Consider the following 20,575-nt stretch of genomic DNA (forward strand, 5'->3'; position numbering starts at 1 on the left):
CCAATAACTTACCCACAACTGGTAAGACTCAGAGGCCTATAATTACCAGACTTGTCCTGACTCCCCTTCTTAAACAAGGGAACAACATTTGCTCTCCTCCAGTCCTTTGGCACTACTCCTGTTGACAATGATGACATAAAGATCAAAGCCAAAGGCTCTGCAATCTCCTCCCTAGCTTCCCAGGGAATCCGACGATAAATCCCATCTGGCCCAGATTTTCAGATCTTCCAAAATTGCTAAAACCTTCTGTTCGTCAATCGCAATCCCATCTAACCCAGCAGCCTGTATCTCTGTATTCTCACTAACATTGCCCTTTTCCAATGTGAATACTAATGAAAAGTATTCATTAAGTGCTTTCCTTATGTCCTCAGGTTCCACACACAACTTCCCACTCTTGTCTTTGATTAGCCCTAATCTTATTCAGGTCATTCTTTTATTCCTCATATATCTATGTAAGGCCTTAGGGTTTTCCTTGATCCTATTCACCAACAACTTCTCATGACTCCTCCTGGCTCTTCTCAACCCTCTCTTTCGATCTTTTCTGGCTAACTTATAACTCTCAAGTCCCCTACCTGAGCCTTCACACCTCCTCCCCATGTAACCCTCCTTCTTCCTCTTAACAAGAGCTTCAACTTCTTTAGTAAACCATGGCTCCCTCTCTCAACAACTACCTCCCTGCAGTAGCTGTTCCTTGAATAAGCTCCACATTTCAAGTGTGTCCATACCCTGCAGTTTCCTTCCCCATCCTATGTGTCCTAAATCTTACCTAATCGCATCATAATTGCCTTTTCCCCAGTTATGCCTCTTTTCCTGCAGTATATAACTATCTCTGCCCTTTGCTATTGTAAACATAAACATCATTCTTGATCAATTTCTTTGTTCTCCTTTGCTGAAAATCAAACTGTCCCTAATCCTTGGGTATGTCTTTTTCTTTGGCCAATTTCTTTCGTCTTCCTTGAATCTAAAGCTATCAGACATCCTATCGGTCTACCAGCTGCTTTCATGGGAGCAATGTGGTTTAAGGAGTTGAAGCAAATTCTTTGCTGTCTTTGCAATGAGTGACTTAGTGTCAGAGTAGGTGAAAGTCTGTAAAATATCAGTGGTCACTATTGCCAAAGTGCTCACCTACCTCCAAATCTAACACCTGGCCGGGTTCACTCCCCATTACAAAATCCAATATGACGTCACCCTTGATGGCCTGTCTACATCAGAAAATCATCCTGCACACATTGAACAAAATCTGATCCATCTAAACTACTTGAGCTATAGTATTCCCAGTCAATGTTGGGGAAGTTAAAGTCTCCCATAACAGCTACCCTGTCACTCTCACTCCTATCGAGAATCATCTTTGCTCTCCTTTCCTCGACATTCCTGGAACAATTCAGAGGCCTATAGAAAACTCCCAACAGGGTGACCTCTCCATTCTTGTTTCTAACCTTAGCCCAAACTACCTCAGTAGATGAGTCCTCAAACATTATCTCAGGAGCTGTAATACTTCCCTTGATTGACAATACCACACACCCCCAACCCCCTTTGCCAACTTCTCTGTTCTTACTGAAACATCTAAATCCTGGAATCTGCAATACCCATTTTTGTCTCTCCTCTAGCTGTGTCTCTGAAATGGCCACAATCCGAAATCCCAGGTACCAACCCACACTGCACGTTCACCCACCTTATGCTAGATGCTCCTGCCATTGAAGTACACACATTTCAAACCAACATCCTGATTGCCAGTGTCCTCTTATGACCTTGTAAATCTATCCCTGACCTCACTACCCTCAACCTCCTGTACTCCTGAACTACAATTGAGATTCTCACCCCCCTCATGCATTAGTTTAAACATCACCAACCCCACCCTAGGATATTGGTACCCCCTCTGGTTCAGGTGATCCTGTTTGTAGAGATCTCATCTTCACCAGAAACATCTCCAATTATCCATGAATCCAAAACCCTCCCTCCTGCACCATCCTTGCAGCCACATGTTCAGCTCTGCTCTCTCCCTGTTCCTTGCTTCACTAGCACGTGGTTTTCTCCCTACCTCCTTTGTTAAATAGTGGGGTTACATTAGCAACTCTCCAATCCATGGGAATTCTTCCAGAATCTACACAATCTTGATAGAAGGCCACCAATCCATCTAATTCTTTTCTCGGACAACCTCTTAAACAATTTTGTAATGTAGATTATTAGGCCTTAGAAATTTATTGGTCTTGTTCACATTAACTTCTCCACTACTATTTTCCCACTATTACAGATTTCTTTCAATTCCTCCCTCTGACTAGGCCCTGGACTCCCCAATATTTTGGGCCTTTTCTTTCCTCTCCTTTGTGAAGACAGAACCAAAATATGTATGCAATTGGACTGCCATCTTTGTTCCCCATTATATCTTCACAAGTTTCTGATTATGAGGGACCTACATTTGTTTTCACTAATCTTTTCTCTTAGAAATGTTTGCAATCTGTTTGTGTTTTCTTCACAAGCCTAATCTTGAATTCTTAATCAATACCTTTGTCCTCCTTTGCTGAAAATTAAACTGCCCCCTACACATCAGGTATTTCTTTTGTTTTGGCCAATTTGTATGTTTTTCCTTGAATCTAATGCTATCAGACATCCTATTGATCTATCAGCTGCTTTCATGGGAGCAATGTAGTTTAAGGGGTAGGTGAATGTCTGTAAAATATCAGTGTTTTATATAATTAAGCTTCAGGATGTTAAAGAATGGGAAACTAACAATGTCTCTCAAAACTGAAAGGGGTATCTTTAAAAATAGAAGACTTTTGCGACAAAAGTGGAAATTACTAGAGAAACTCACCAGAATATGTGGGAAGAAAGCAGTGTTAACATTTTGAATCCAGTGACGCTTCATCAGAACTGTTAATAACTCAGAAAAACGGGTTTAGGAATTTTAATACTTTTGCGAGCTCTGTAGAAAATTCATAACAAATTTGCTGGGTATTGGAGGTGATCAATATTAAAAGTTATCCCCTCTTCCAAACGACATTTATCAATGAAAGTGTTCTGGGGTACAATCACAATGTTGATAGGACCAAAAAGACAAACCGATGGAAAATATTGAGTGAGAGCTTAGTTGTACAAATTGGCAGCCTGTTGTATCCACCAGCAATTATTAATGCAATCAAAGTTTAAAATTAAGCACAGCTCATAATATATCATTCTTAACACTTATTATCCCAAAAGATTTGGTTCACAGAACATTTTACAAGTCCAATTTAGTTTCTACTGCTGGCTAAGAAACATTGGCAGTGGAAAATCCTGCTGAAACTGTGTGCCTTTCTAGTTCCAGCCTGTCATTATGATCTTCTTTTGAGCCTATTCAACCTGAAATTCTCAGCAACATCAGCAAAATTTGGAGGAAGCCACATTATCCTCACAAAAGAAGGTCATAAGCAAGCAAAACTGCAATCTTCACGAAGGTGATTGCCGATATAACACGGGATTTGTGTTCTGCTTTTCCATTATGCATTTTCCTCAGGATAAATATTTCGGAATCAAATGTGTTCTCTGCCTGCACTCAAGCATCAGTAAGATGAGATTAGATCATAGCTATCAGAAATGAAACTCTGTAAATTCTTGGATTGGTTGAGGTAAAGAATTTGACCGTTCTGAGGTCCTGGGGTAAACGGCACTTGGAATAGAAAATGATATGACGAGTCCTGATGAAGATAAAGGAAATTGATGAAGATTGGGATATGTTGTGATTGTGTCTATCAATACCATTTGTGACACAATAGGTAGATTCACTGCCATCAGTTCTTCTTATTAATATTGCTCGCAGTTATGATACCCGGTGGGAAGAATGCCCACACAAAGATCTTTGGCAGAAGAAATGTTCAGTCTTGGTAAACAGGAAAGATTTATTATATAGTACTTAGTAGCTAGTTATGGAGTCATACCGCATGGAAATAGACCCTTCGGTCTAACTCACCCATGCCGACCAGGTTTCCTAAACTGAACAAGTCTCACTTGGCAGCATTTGACCCAAATCTCTAAACCTCTCCTATTCATGAATGTGCCCAAATGTCTTTTAAATGTTGTAATTGTACTCACCTCTGCTCCTTCCTTTGACAACTTATTCCATACTTACACCACACTTTATGTGAAAAAGTTGCCCATCAGTTCCCTTTTAAAGCTTTCCCCTCTCAGCTTAAACCAATGCCCTCTGTTTTTGGACTCCCACACCCTGGGGAAAAGACCTTGGCTACTCACCTTATCTATGCCATCATGGTATTATTTTATAAGGTTACCCCTCAGCCTCTGATACTACAGGGAAAGAAGTGACAGCCTATTCAGCCTCTCCTTATTACACCATCCCTCCAGTTAGGTAACATCATTGTGAACCTTTTCTGCACCCTTTTCAGTCTAATAATATCCTACCTATAGCAGGACAACCAGAATTGCATGTAGCACTCCAAAGGTGGCTACGCTAATGTCTCATATAGCCACAATATGAAGCCCCAACTGTTGTACTCAATGGGAGAAATTGAGGACATCAGGTGCTGGAGATCAGAGTCAAAACTTGTGGCGCTGGAAAAGCACAACCGGTCAGGCAGCATTTGAGGAGCGGGAGAGTTGATGTTCCGAACATAAGCTCTTCTTCAGGAATGTGGGGTGAGGGAGACCAAGGGGACTGAGAGATAAATGGGAGGGGGGGTGGGGCTGTGGGGGGAGGTAGCTAGGAATGCGACTGGTGGATAAAGGTGGGCAGTGATAATGATAGGTCAGAGCGGAGGGTGGAATGGGTAGGTGGGAAGGGAGATGGACAGGTAGGACAATTCAAGTTGGATGGTTGGATCTGGGATAAGGTGATGGGAGAGGAGATGAGGAATTTGGTGAAATCAACATTGATCCCATGTGGTTGGAATGTCTCAAGCCATAAAATGGCTAGGATTTGATGGTTGAGGAGGCCCAGGACTTGCATGTCTTTGCCGGAGTGGGAGGGGGAGTTGAAGTGTTCAGCCACAGGGTGGTGGGGAGAGGGGGGAGGGGGTTTGGAGGGAGGCGTGGACCTCATGAGGGAATCACATGGGGAATTGTCTCTATGGAATGCTGAAAGTGTTGGGGAGGAAATATATCCCTGGTGTTGCGGTCTGACTGTAGGTGCAGAAATGGTAGAGGATGATGCATTGTGTTCGGAGATTGGTGAGGTAGAAGGTGAGGACCAGGGGGTTGTACCCTTGTTGTGGTTGGAAGGGTGGGGTTCAAGGGCAGAGTAGCGGGAAATGAAGGCGATGCACTGGAGGGCATTGTTGACCACGTAAGAGGGGAAATTGTGGTCCTTGAAGTAGGAAGACATCTGGAATGTTCTGGAGTGGAATTGTACCTCCTGCCTCCTCCACCACCAAACCCTTACCACCTCATCTTCATCTTCCACTTTGGAATCAACCACATGGAATCATTGTCGGAGTTTCCTCATCTCCCCTCCCCCCACCTTATCCCAGATCCAACCCTCCAACTCGGCACCACCCTCTTGAACTGTCCTATCTGTCCATCTTCCTTCCCACCTATCTGTTCCACCCTCCCCTCCGACCTATCACCATTGCCGCCCACATCCACCTATCACATTCCTAGCTACCTTCCCCCAGCCCTGCCTCCTCCCATTTATCTCTCAGCCCCCTTGGCCCCCCTCACCCCACATTCTTGAAGCAGAGCTTATGTTCGAAGCATCGACTCTCCTGCTCCTCGAATGCTGCCTGACTGGCTGTGCCTTTCCAGTGCCACGCCTTTTGACTGTTATACTCAATGGACTGGCTATTGAATACAAACATGCCAAGCACCCACTTCACCACCCTGTCTATCTGTGACACAACTTTCAAAGAATACATACCTGTATCTCTTGGTCTCTTATGTTTTGCAACACTCCTCAGTGCCCTACCATTAACTGTGTAAGTCCTAACCTGGTTTGACTCAGCAAAATGTAACACTATTCACTGAGAGCTATCAATGTAGGTACACATTGCAGTTCAGATACATTGACCTCAGCACTGAAACACAATGGCCTAGAAACTGGTTAGCTCCTCCCAAAAACAGTCCATTACATATTTTTAATTAACCTGTTCAGGGATGTTATTATGCACCTCCTAGAGGAGGTAGGATTGAACCCAGGTCCCCTCTTTCAGAGATAGTAACATCACCACTGCATCACAAGAGCCCAAGTTGTACTTTGTGTGCTCATATAGTTGGAGCTCATCCCTTTAACTCAGTTAACCTTTTCAGTTACTAATTGCCCTATAAAATAAAATCCACATAAGGAAAGAGCTATTTATTTTGCACCTTTTATATCCTTTAAATACCTTAAAGCACGCCATAGGTAATTAAACATCTCTGGAGTCGCAGCTAAAATGTAGAACAAATATAACAACATTTTTGCACACAGCAGGATTACATACTGAGAATGCTCCGACTGTCAAGAAATGATCAAGAGACGGATGATGACTGGGACACCAAGAATATTCTTCTGATTGCTTTATTAACACAATGGGAACTTTCATGGTTATTTCAGAGTGAAGATAGGGTCTCAATTTAGCATCACAACAGAAATTCAGAACTACTAACAATACAGAAATATTCACTCAATGTTATAGTAAAGTGCCAGTTTCAATTGCCTTCTCAAGATTTGCTAATGAATATAAAACTCTACTTTGGAGGAAAGGTAGGCAGACATGACATACTGTAAAACTTTAATTCTTCTGTGTTATTCTTGCAGTCTTGTTGGAAGATATGAGTGGAGGTTTTTCCTTTAAACAAACAGGGGAACTGTTAAAATTAAGTTTTACATTGTTCCATGTATCCATTTGACTGCAGTTGAGAAGTAAGACATTTCTCACAAAACAAATTGCATTACTAGTTTTCCCAGATGTGTAATAATCATTCAATATATGAAAACTCCAGTTATTTTTCTATTTGCTAATTTTAAATAATACAACTATTTTTGAGCTACTGAAGTTCAAATATTTCTAGTGCTGATAAGATCCAGCAGTCTTCCAGCTCATCACTCCCTTTAATACTAATATTTCTGAACTCTCTACCCAGCTCTTTGCAGAGTCTGACTGTTTAAATGGGGAGTCCAGCAGAGCGCATCCACTTATGGTTGATGCTTTTTCCGAAGTAACATAACTGTTGTTTTGGTTGAGTGTTCTTGAAGGATCAAATTCATTTCCAAGCTTTTTAACTCCTAAAGGACGGCCAGTTAGTAATTCTATCTGTCTCAGGCTGTGTTTACATCAGCACTTAGCAAGTCTGAATTGTGTCACCTACAATTCTATCTCCATAGGGATATTGAGGTAGATGTAACATTCATAGAGTCTTTAGAAAATAACAGGTGTGTAACAAAGCCAGATTGCAAAATAACTTAATTTACTCAAATGGATTTCTTTTATCTTTGATAAGTGGTGAAAGACTAGCAGGAATCTTTCAATTAAAGCTATGCTCAGATCCTTTTCCAGCTTTCATTATTTCTACATTATTTGAAATATTTGCATTCTAACCTGAAGAATGCTTATGACAGTTATGAATGCAAAATTCAGCCTTCTTAGCACTGCTGGCTTTTACTGTTACAGAAAACAAATGAATAATGAAAGGCCAGGTTCCATTTCCAATGTTAGCTGGCACTGCCCACACTGATTGGCAAGGCTGACAGAAGCATGAAGATTGTGCAAGTTGTGAACAGAGGATTGGTTGCATCAGGAACCACTCTAGATATCCCGCCGCACACTCAAATGTAGCATTGAAAGGCCTCACCATTGAACTGAGCTGCTTTTCACCACCTTTTTGCTATTGGAGGGTTTGGGGAAGCTATGTTGTTTAAGGCAGAGTCCCAGCATTCAGAAGGGAATGGTGTTAGACTTTGAGAAGATGGTCTGGGCTTTCTGTGTGCACTTATAGTTTCATTTTGGCCTGCAAATTCAAGGGAAGGTGGCTCAAAGGGAGGAAAGAGGAAGGGCTCCTCACAGACAAATGAGGAGAATGCTCTCAGCAGGTAACCTTAGGAATCGTGAGTTTTTAGGAAACACTTCAACTGTCTTCACCTCAGTGAGGAGCAGGATGTCAGGATGTTGCAGCAAGAAGGGGGTCGGTGAACTTTGTCACACCTTGCAACCAAACCTTCAGCCACATAGCAAACTAAACATTGCTAGTAACTGACATGATCATTTTGGCATTCAGTTTCCATGTCAGTGGATTCTATGTCATCTTGAGCTGGCAAGAATTGCCAACATTGTTCGATTCTCCCAAAGTTGCTACATCTGAGGGATCATCCCAGCCTTATATGGTAAGAGAGAGAGGGTATGAATAATTGGAGAAGTGACTAAGTGGCTTTTCCAGAATAGTAGCCTTCCCAATGGTGTAGGGAGCCATTGCCTGAAATTTATAAAATAATGAGGGACATGGATAGAGTAAATAGACAAGGTCTTTTCCCTGGGGTGGGATAGTCCAGAACTGGAGGTTTAGAGAGAGCAGGGAAAAATTTAAAAGGGACCTAAGGGACAACCATTACACGCAGAGGGTGATAAGTGGATGGAATGAGCTGCCAGACGACGTAGTGGATGCTGATACAATTACAACACTTAAAAGGCATCTGGATGGCTATATGAATAGGAAGGGTTAAGGGGGATAGGGGCCAAATGCTGGCAAATGGGACTAGATTAGTTCAGGATATCTGGACAAGTTGGAGCAAACGGTCTGTTTCCATGCTGTACAGCTCTGTGACTCCATAACTTTAGTTACCAATCACTCAACACCAGATTATAGTCCAACAGGTTTATTTGGAAGCACTAGCTTTCAAGGTGCTGCCACTTCATAACTGTGACTTCAAGTGCAGCTCTGAAGGTACTGAATCTAAATGGGGAGGTGTTCCATTAGTGCAAGAGTATTCTTTCTCTGAATGTATGATTGGGGGTGTGCAAGCATTCCCAGACTATCGCATTAATGTATTCCCATTGCCCTAGAAGACATCATGATGTTTTCATCCTACATCAGTCTAGCATTTCAACCATCTTTGAGCCACCATCTTTGGGTCAGACCAAAGAGCAGCTGCTTGGAACCCAGGGTTATCCTTTGTATGCATATCTATTGAACCTGCTCCATCACAGCACTCCTGGTGCTGAGCAGCAACTAGGAATGTCAAGGAGCAGAATACTGGAATTCTGAATAAACAATTTCATTGCCAAGATTGTCCAGGAAGAGCACTGCAGTACTCTCTGGATGGTGTACTTCAATTTAGGAGGAGTGGTTATGGGAAGGGACAGATACATCCTCTGTGACACAACTGTCCGGTGACCAGACAAGTCAGGGGGACCACATCAGGTGGAAGTAAAGAAAGAAAGAAGAAATAATCACACCATCACTGCAAACAGTTTGTCCCTGATTAGCTCAATAATTTCTGGTTCCCCTAAAAACCTTCTCAGATCGTCATTGCTACATGTTATCTCACCTTTCTGTCAATGTTATGAATTTCCATCTCTTATAAATTACCATGACATCTTGGTCAAAATCCTGAAATTAAAAAAAAACATGCAACCACTCCATACCAGTTTTAGCCCAAAACGCATCCAATACTCATGCTATATTCAATTGTTCACATTTTTGCATTTCCTTTTCACCTCTTTTGTAGATGCCACTTGATGTGGACCTCCTGACTTGTCTGGTCTCGAGACGGTTGTATCACAGAGGATACATCTGTCCCTTCCCATAATCACTCCTCCCAAATTGCAGCACACCACCCAGAGAGTACTACAATGCTCTTCCTGAACAATCTAGGTGATGAAATTATTTGTTCTTAGTTGCTGCATAGCACCAGGAGTGCTGTGATTGGTCTAATGTTCCTATGCAGAGTTATCTCAGTGGCTGCAACATTGTTGCCGACATTTAGCGGAGAGATTTTGGATCACCTTGCAGGACCTCAAGGGCCTAGTTTCAGATGACATTATGAGGTCGTGCATCATCTCATAATCTGAAGCTTGTACTTTGTAGTAAATTACAGAATGTGATATGGGATTTGCGAAGGTGCATGAAACATGCTGTTGCCCCAGATGGCCCATTCTCCTCCTAGAGAATAATGACATGCTGCAGTGCCTGCCCCTCACTTCTTTCTCACATTACCGGCTTTTTATTTTTCTCCTGCAAGGGAGCGGGAAGGTTGTCAGTGGATGCATTGTGATGTGTTGGAATGATGTGCCTACCGTGTTTAGATTAGATTACTTACAGTGTGGAAACAGGCCCTTTGGCCCAATAAGTCCACACCGACCCTCCGAAGAGCAACCCACCCAGACCCATTCCCCTACATTTACCCCTTCACCTAACACTACGGGCAATTTAGCATGGCCAATTCACCTAACCTGCACATTTTTGAACTGTGGGGAGGAAACTGGAGCACCCGAAGGAACCCCACGCAGACATGGGGAGAATGTGTAAACTCCACACAGACAGTTGCCTCAGGTGGGAATTGAACCCAGGTCTCTGGCACTGTGAGGCAGCAGTGCTAACCACTGTGCCACCGTGCCACCCATAACAAGAATTAAAACAGAAGAATGGTTGGAAGTGTATGTAAGCTGCAAGATGTGATCTGGCATTGGTCTCCACTGTGTTAACAGGGCCCTCACATGGATTGTCCAATCTCCATATTTCCACCCTCACCCCTTCCTCTCCCTCCCAGAAATGTAATGAGTTTCTTCATGTCCTCACCTTCCACCCTAATAGCCTCGGAAGTCAACTGAATAACCTCCACTATTCCTACTAAACAAACACATCCTTTATAAAATGTAATGTGAGGTTTGCAGCAGTAATCAATATGTCAGGTTGAGGTGGCATTAGTCCTCAATGCGAGAGATTGCTACTAGGTGAGCAATAAGTATTGAGCTTGAAGAGTCGAAGGGTGTGGCGCTGGTAAAACACAGCCAGTCAGGCAGCATCCGAGGAGTAGGAGAGTCGACGTTTTCAGGATAAGCTCTTCATCAGCTGCCTGACTGGGTGTGTTTTTCCAGAAACACACTTTTTGATTCTGATCTCCAGCATCTGCAGTCCTCACTTTCTCCAAATTGAGCTTGAGGAGCAGAGTGTGAGGCTTGTGGATTGTTGGGTAGTTAATGGCAATTAAAGTCATTGCCTTGACCCTGTGCAATCATTGAAATGCTTCCAGTCGAGCCAAATCCTTGGAGTTAGATTCCTAGCATTGACCTTTGTGGAGAATGGTTGCTAGCTTTACCATATCCACTGGAGGGCCTCATGGCTTCTACAGCAACCTGACCCCTCTCCTCCTTTTCACCTCCAACAATAAGATCTCCAATGTTGCATTTCAGAATCTAGGACTCTCTCTCACCTGCTACTTTCTTGCTCTACTCTCTTCCCGTTCAAATTCTTCCACATCCTCTTCTAGCAAGGACAGCAACCAGAAGGCATTCCATCCCTACAGACTGATTTTACGAAATGCGGATTGGCACAAAGCTAGCTCTAACTTTGGCCCACTGCTGAGGGACAACCAGTTGGCGTCTGTTTATCGCTGGGCTCCATGCCATGATCCTGAAGACAAGCAGACAGCAAAAATTGTTTGTGCTGCTGCCTACATCCTTTCCAGTGGGATAAACATGTATCATGATCCTCACTCCCACTAACTGGCTTTATCCAGCTCCTCCCCAACTATTTAAAACATATTTCACTTGGAACAAATTACATTCATTTTGGCAGGAACCTACAATAAGATTAATTGCAAAAAAGGCTATTCCAGGGAATTTAAGACAGAATCTGGCAGAAGCTATTTGTCCACTTTTTTGAATGATCAATTATAAGGTAGCATTTCATGTGGAGAGTATCTACAATTGATAAATCTAACTAAAGTGCAAATCCCTGATGTGGGATGTAGGCTGACAATTGCGTTTTACTATTTAAGACCCGATGAATTTTTCATCTGTCTACTGTTCTCAACCATATGCTGTTGTGCAATGGGTAGGCTTTGCTGATGGCATTCTCTTTTTTGAAGCCACAATGGAATGGCATTGCAGAGGATGGCAGCAATGCTGACATATGGTTCGGCAGTTCTACTACACAACTTTGTACAGACTTGCCTCACATAAATAAAGCCTTGTATAAGCGGGGGTGAAATTTGTTCCTTCCATATGTTAATAACAGGCAAAAATGGAGGCCCATACTGAACTTGATCTAATAATAGTGGCTGAAAATCTACATTAATAACATGCTTTGTACTGAAGATTTGCAAAGACTGTTTTCTGGCTTTGAGAAAATTTCTGTCTGTAAACTTTTAAATCAACAATGCAGCTTCGAACCAACTAAGCAGGTTCATGATTGGAACAAAGTTTGGAAGTGAGATGTATCCCTATAGATATCTTTAAGGTCCGTGTTGTCCTTCCTTAGGGCACTTCATCCAGTGTATGTATTAAAACACTTTACCTGAGTACTTGTATTGGATGGGCCGAAGGGCTAAAAGTTAATGATGATATTTGACAACTGTGTGGAAGATAGATTGTCTAGGATGGGCAGAAGGGCGAAAATGGTTGATAATACTCGACAAGCTCCATGACCTTGAATGAGTTCTGTGAACATTCCTGTATAGGCTGAAGATAGCAGCCGCAGTTTGTTTATCTGTAGCTGCATTTTCTGTACTAGCCAGCAGTTTTGCCTTCTGAAGCTGTTTCTGTACTGTATATTTGTTAAACTGTATAAGAGAGAGAGAGACGGTTTTGTTCCAAGAGCTGGACTTCACCTTCAACCAGGATCACAAACAATACCGGCACGGTGGCACAGTGGTTAGCAGAGATCCGGGTTCAATTCCCGCCTCAGGTGACTCTCTGTATGGAGTTTGCACATTCTCCCCGTGTCTGTGTGGGTTTCCTCCGGTTTCCTCCCACAATCCAAAAATGTGCAGGTTAGGTGAATTGGCTGTGCTAAATTGCCCATAGTGTTAGGTGAAGGGGTAAATGTAGGGGAATGGGTCTGGTGGGTTGCGGGTTGGTGTGGACTTGCTAGGCTGAAGGGCCTGTTTCCATACTGTAAGTAATCTAATCTAAAAACAAACCTAAACCTCCAGACCAGCCATCGATCAAGGGGTCCCCTATGGGCAGAAGGGAGTGAGACTTGTTGCTGTTTCTCCTGTCTTTTCAATTCGTTACACTTATTATTATCATTATTATTATTTAACAAACACCCACATTTAAGCAAATTGGCATTGTTGAGTCTTCTCTTGACTATATTTCATCAAATTCAAAAAGAGCCACTTGGATACTCCCTGTGATCCAAGACACTGCTTGTGTTGGTGAGGCGGAGAAAGGGGTTTTATTAACAACATATTCCTTATTAAAACACTGTGAGCATTTCCTGAATTCCCACAATATTTACTTGCTATCCAACTCTATCTGTGTGAGAATGATCCACGTTTAAACTGAGTCATTGGAATTTCCTTCCTCTCCAACGTAGGGCTGGCTCTCTTTCACGCAGGTGGGTCTCACAGGTCAGGGTGGATCTTCTCCAAGCTCTTCATGGGTTGCTGCACATGGTCTTCAGCTTTGCGTCTCGGTGTGAATCTTCACTGAGGGGATTCCTTTCAGGTGTCTGTATTTATTCCCCTTGGCCCAGAGCTTCCCAAATATTCTGTGGTCTTTGGCCATTGGGGATCTGAGCGGGATTGAAAGCATCCAATGAGGTCATGCCAACACCCTTCACTGTTGTCATGCTGGGGAAATGCCAAGTACTGGTCATCAAGCACTGGCTGGAAGTCAAGGTGCCAGAAAGTCTGATCGATACTCCTCCAGTACACAATCCTTGAGTCAGTTGTAACTGGTTCCCCCTGAACCTTTGTGACCTCTTTGACCTTGGTTTCCGCTGTTCTTGTAGCCGATAACTGCTGGCTGCTGTTTAATTTCAATTGGCCAATTTTCCATCAGGCCTGATTCCTCAGGTTGTGGATTAATTTAGAATGTCCAATTTTGGCCCATGGTTGCTTAATCACGTCTGATCTACATGCCAGTCTGCTGCTACTCAGAGCCTGATGAGGGAACTTGAAAGTATGTTGGTAAAATATTTGCCTGTTGGGGCATTTCCTGAGCTCAGCTTCTCTCCTGGAAACATTCACCTGGCTGGAAGGCAGAAGTGGTTCTGCATTGAGGCCACTTCTGGAATCATATAATTAAATCCTGATCTGCAAATTTAATGAAATAAACCATATGTGTATATCATGCTTTGAAGAACAATGGGAATGGAGCAGCACAGTCAACCCTATATGACCTTTTATGGACAGTCAGGATTAAAACCCTTAGATTTTAACAATGAACTTGTTCTGTACCAATCTACATCAATATATCAGTGATAAATATTTTGTAGTCAATGATTCAACAATAACAGGTTGGAGCATGAACCTGCACATGGGTTTTAAATATACTCATGGTTTCTAGTTTTGCTATGAACGTAAGAACAAATTGTTTTTGAACATTACTCATATTCAGAGAGTTGTGAAAATCGAGCAAGTATCAGTAGCCCTAAGAAAAGAAAATGAAATAGAAAGCAAAAACTTAAATAATGTCAACAATGTCAATGCTTGGAAATAAGCTGTTTGCCACAACCTATTTCTGCGAAGAGATGTTACACTAGTGGATGCGGCGTATATCTTAAGGAGCATTTAAATTATAGTGGTGAGGCACTAGCTACAAATTCTGCACATCCTTCAACCTTAACATTCATAACTGCAGCCAAGACTTAGTACTTTGATGAGGAACTTTCTGATTGGAAGGTTAATGGCATCATGGTGTGATGGGTCCTTAACTCCATTCATGTTCCCCTCTTGTGGTCACTTCTTGTATGTGAGACTATGTGACCATTCATGACTGCTGACTTCTCTGGGGAAAATGTTCTTTCAGAGGAGCAATCACTTATTTGAAATGGATGATGTCCAATACATCATTACCATTCAGACTCTCTAACAGCACATTATCTGCTGGGAAGACAGATATGAAGCACTGACACTGTAACCTTAGACATTGGAGTGAAGTTTACTTGCTCAGTTAAGGGTGTATGTGAAACAGAGGTAATTAAGTCCAAACAGTGGTATATGAGTGAGTAAGTATGAGTGTCAAGATTAAACTGATAATAACTGATAGTAATGGGTGGCACGGTGGCTCAGTGGTTAGCACTGCTGCTTCACAGCACCAGGGTCCCAGGTTTGATTCCAGCCTCGGATGACTGCCTGTGTGGAGTTTGCATGGGTTTCCTCCGGGTGCTCTGGTTTCCTCCCACAGTCCAAAAATGTGCAGTTCAGGTGAATTGGCCATGTTAAATTGCCCATAGTGTTAGGTGCATTAGTCAGAGGGAAATGGGTCTGGGTGGGTTACCCTTCGGAGGGTTGGTGTGGAGTTGTTGGGCCGAAGGGCCTGTTTCCACACTGTAGGGAATCTAATCTAAAAATCTAATCTAACCATTGGCAGAACTGATTGTGCAGCTGTCAGATAGCTGATCATGAAAGAAACCTAGGAGCCAGGACTGGAAGTTTTGAGGCTGTAGGGAGAGGCTGGATAGGCTGGGACTTATCTCACTAGAGTGCAGGAAGTTAAGAGGTGATCTTATAGAGGTTTATAAAATCATGAGGGGTATAGATAAGGTCAATAGCAAGGTGAGAGGAGAAACAATTAAAAAGGACATGGGTGCAACAGAGTGGTTTTCACATAGAGTGCTTCATGTGTGGAATGAACTTGCGGAGGAAGTGGTAGATGCAGGTTTGATTACAACATTTAAAAGACATTTGTTTAAATACATGAATAAGAAATGTTTGGAAGAATATAGGCCAAACGCAGGCAGGTGAGACTACCTTAGTTTGGGATTATGGTCTGCATGGACTAGTTGGACCAAAGGATCTGTTTCCCTGCTGAATGACTCTATGACTCTAAGTTAATTTTCCTTTGTGCCACACAATGTTAACATCCTGTCTGAATGTGTGCTCATCTTTCTGTAAAGCCCATTGCAATAAACAATGTTGTCCTTCTTGAATGTGGGAACAGCAGGCATCCCAAAGCCAATAAACTTATTGCATAAACAAGAAAGAACTAATGTAGAAGTTGCATTTGGTTTTGTGCATGAACAAGGGCCCTGATCTTTGAGAGAATAAAGATGTGCAGTAAATGATGTGTCCACCAAAAAAAAAATTCCCGAAGGAAGTATCAATAAAGCTTGTTGTGGTCTATTGTGTAGTGCCAACTTATAGAAGGTGATACTCCTCCCAGTCAATGTCTTCATCTTCCACCTTAAAAGATTGCTCTCGCTCTCCAAATTCTTCAGTATCGATGACATTACCTTTGTCTTGCACCAGTTATGCAGAGCACAGTATGACAGGATAATGTAGCAAACACCATCAGGAGTGTTTTGAAAGGTCCCTTCAGATTTATCCAAGCAACTTGAGGACTTCTGTCACCAGTTCCACAAAGGCCCTGGTGTAAGAGTAGACTGCATTTTATCTGCACTTTGCCTGAGTCAGGGGCTTCCTTAAAAGAGTCATCAGCTGTGGTCAGAAAGGGCAGTCCTTGTCTTCCAGAAAATATGCTTATATGGCTTTTGACTATTCAAAAGATGAAGGAACTTGCTGTGCTCAAGAGTGATCAAGAATATAGGCATCCAGGATACCTCATGTAGAGTCATAGAGGTCTACAACATGGCAACTGGCCCTTCAACCCAACTTGCCCATGCCACTCAGTTTTCACAATTAAACCAGTCCCATTTGCATATGGTTGCTCCATATCCCTCCATACCTATCCCGTCCATGTAAAAAAAAATGCCCCTCTGGACCCTTGTATATCTCTCCCTTCTCATCTTAAATCTATGCCCTCTAGTTTTAGACTCCCCTACCATGGGGAAAAGCTGTCCGCTATCTACCTTATTTGTTACTTTTATGGTTTTATGGACCTCTATAAGATCGCCCCTCAGTGCTCCAGGGAAAATAGTCTCAGCATATCCAAACTCTCCTTATAACTCAAACATTCCAGTCCAGGTACCATTCTGGTAAATCTTTTATGCACGCTTTCTAGTTTAATAATATCCTGAAGAAGGGCTTATGCCCGAAACGTCGATTCTCCTGCTCCTTGGATGCTGCCTGACCTGCTGCACTTTTCCAGCAACACATTTTTCAGCTCTGATCTCCAGCATCTGCAGTCCTCACTTTCTTCTAATAATACCTTTTGTATAGTCGGGTGATCAGAACTGCATGCAGTACTCCAAATGTGGCCTCATCAACATCTTGTGCAGCTGCAACCTGACATCCCAAATCCTAAACTCAACGCTCTGACCAACAAAAACAGGCATGTTGAAAGCTTTCTTCACCATCTTGTCTACCTGTGACTCCTCTTACAAGGAGCTATTAAGCTATACCCCTGGATGTCTTTGCTCTGGAACATATCCCAGTGGTAGTAATGATGTCAGATGAGATAGACATAGATCAAGTGGAACACTTTCCTGTGTATGAATTCAGGCTCATTTTAATAAGGTGCTCTCAACACAATGAAGGTACAGTCTGTAGTACCCTGCACCTGGGTAGCTTGCAATACTGGAAAAGATTTGTAATATGCGTTGCTGATTAATTGCATGAATTGCACATGCAGAACAATTTAGTCCTAGATATGGGTGTCCTCACTGACTATTGATGCCACTTTAATGCAGTTTCTCAATTAGAGGGCCTCCCATTGCTTACGTGTCACCCTGCCGCTTACCATAAAACAAAACAAACTTGCCCCTTCCACTGTGAATGTGCTGGTAGCCATTTCTAATCCTTTTTTTTTTAGATTAGATTACTTACAGTGTGGAAACAGGCCCTTCGGCCCAACAAGTCCACACCAACCCGCCGAAGCGTAACCCACCCATACCCCTACATTTACCCCTTTACCTAACACTACGGGCAATTTAGCATGGCCAATTCACCTGACTTGCACATCTTTTGGACTGTGGGAGGAAACCGGAGCCCCCGGAGGAAACCCACGCAGACACGGGGAGAACGTGCAAACTCCACACAGTCAGTCGCCTGAGGCGGGAATTGAACCCGGGTCTCTGGCGCTGCGAGGCAGCAGTGCTAACCTTCTCCCATCATTGAGACTTGATAAAAGATGGAACAATATACACTGCTGTGAGGGAGCTCCAGACTGTGTTTGAAAGCCAAGATTCCCATCCCCCACACTTCATGTACCCTTTTTTGTACAATCCTCGTCAATTTAGAAGCGGCATGATGGTTCAGTGGTTAGCACTGCTACCTTACAGCACCAGGAACCCGAGTTTGATTCCACCTTTGGGGGCCTACCTGTGTGAAGTTTCTCCTGTGTCTGCACGCATTTCCTCCGGGTGATCTGATTTCCTCCTACACTCCAAAGATGTGCAGATTAGGTAGATTGGCAATGCTAAGTTGCCCATAGAGTTCAGGAATGTGTAAGATAGGTGGATTAGCCATGGGAAAGGCTGGGTTTCAGAGTGGGATGCTTTTTGGAAAGTTGGTTTGGACTCAGTGGGCTGAATGACCTGTTTCCACACTGTAGGAATTCCATAAAATTCTTCAGCTTTAAGGCTCCCCAATTCCAATCCACCCCTTTTACTTAGTGATCAACATTATTTTGATTTGCTCTCTCAGCTCCTGGTCTACCCCATAGCCTTTCCTACGAATGTAATCCATTGTCCCACCTATTGAATCGAGCAAGATAGTCACTTGTGAAACCCTGCTCCTGCAGAATCCCATGCCTTCCCATTCTATATCAGATCCCATCCTTTTATTAGATGTTGCTCCCCTTTCCCATCATTATCCTTTCTGCATCCCAGTATAATGCATTCTGTCTCCATACCTGAGTCCAGCTTTTCCTAACACAGCATGGACTGCCCCTGATAAGCCTCTTTGATGTCTACTGCCCAAACCACCAAGGCTGTGTTCCATCCCTCCAGACCAACTTGTGAAGACAGCCCTGACTGAGGACTGCCCAGACTCCTAATCGATTTCTCTACAACTCCAAGACTGACCTAGCTATGCTCGAAAGACTTGTTGGACCTAACCTACAGCACTGACTGTGTTCCTGTCTCTGGAATAGAAGGACAAAGTCCCTGAACATTGTTCACACTAAACATCAGAATGGCCAACTCCCCGTACTGAGATTGGACAATGTTCTGTCTGAAGATTGTGGCATCCCCTGACTGACTGTGATCCTCCTTCATTCTACTTAGGGCTATAGCTATTAGACTCAGGAAAGGTTCCTTTCGATTGGAAAATAGCTAGTATCACTCCATTTTCAAAATGGGAGGGAGGAGGCAGAAAGTAGGAACTAAAGGCCAGTTAGCTTAATATTTGTCACAATCAAATGTTAGAAATTATTATGAATGATGTTGTAAATAGGACACTTGAATAATTTCAAGGTAATCATGCAGAGTCAATGCTCATGTTTAACTAATTTATTGAAATTATTTGAAGAAGCAACTTGTGCTTTACGTAAAGCAGAACCAGCAGATCGACTTTTAGATTTTCAGAATATGTTTGATGAGGTGCCACATCAAAGTTTATTGTAGAAAGTAAAAGCTCATGGTGTAGAGGATATCATGTTGGAACTGAGAAAAGATTGGCTAGCTAACAGAAAGCTGAGAATAGGAATAGGTGAGTATTTTTCAGGCTGGCAAGATGTCATGAGTAATTGGTACAGGACTTTATATAAAAGATTTGGATGAAGAAGTTGAAGGTATGGTAACTAAATTTGTTAATTACCTACAAAAATAGGTAACAAAGAGAGTTGTGAAGAGAAATTAAGGATCCTTAAAAAGGATTGGCATGATAGCTCAGTAGTTAATACTGCTGTCTCACAGCGCCAGGAACCTGGGTTCAATTCCAACCTTGGGCGACTGTCTGTGTGGAGTTTATTCTTTTTTCCTGTGTCTGCGTGGATTTCCTCTGGGTGCTCCAGTTTCGTCCCACAGTCCAAAGATGTGCAGGTTAGATGGATATGCCATTCTAAATTGCCCATAGTGACCAGAGATGTGCAGCTTAACCATGCAGGGTCACAGAGTCAGGGTAGGTCTGGATGGGATGCTCTTCAGAGGATCAATGGGGACTTGATGGGCTGAATGGCCTGACTTCACACTGTAGGAATTCTATGAAAGAAAATGATGTAGCTGTGACATTGACATGGTATGGTGCAGTGGAGCAACATATCAATCCCTTGATTGTTCAGTGCTGGCAGGCATGACCAACTACCTGGATTTCTGGCTGTACTGAAAGGCAAGGTGCCAACCTGAGATCGGAGAAGCAGCCTGATTTACTGAATGCTTCCTATTTTTCTTTCATTTTTGCTTAAAATTTCCAATATTTGCATACCATTGTTTACTTTAGGGTCTGGAAAACTGGGCATAAATATTACAAGCTTTTAAATGCTTACCTTTGAAACATAGGTAAACAATAGAATTGTGTGTGAGATTAAAGCAACAGCATCATGTGCAGGTCTGGAATGCACATTATGCAAGGGATGTGATTGCATTGGAGAGGGTGCAGACGAGTTTACCAAGATGTTGCCTGGGCTGGAGAGTGTCAGTTATGAGGGAAGGCTGGGCTTGTTTTCCTTAA

General features: G+C 42.8%; 1 protein-coding gene across 8 annotated transcripts in view; it reads left to right on the plus strand.

The window, feature by feature from the left end:
• The window catches only part of LOC122557667 (leucine-rich repeat-containing protein 4C), a 998,121-nt gene that overhangs the window by 345,620 nt on the left and 631,926 nt on the right, over positions 1-20,575 (plus strand). The gene's annotated exons all lie outside the window — the stretch shown is intronic.

Source organism: Chiloscyllium plagiosum, unplaced genomic scaffold, assembly GCF_037043375.1.
Source record: "Chiloscyllium plagiosum isolate Xiang-an unplaced genomic scaffold, Cpla_swu_hap1 HiC_scaffold_18, whole genome shotgun sequence".
In the NCBI taxonomy this organism is placed as follows: domain Eukaryota; kingdom Metazoa; phylum Chordata; class Chondrichthyes; order Orectolobiformes; family Hemiscylliidae; genus Chiloscyllium; species Chiloscyllium plagiosum.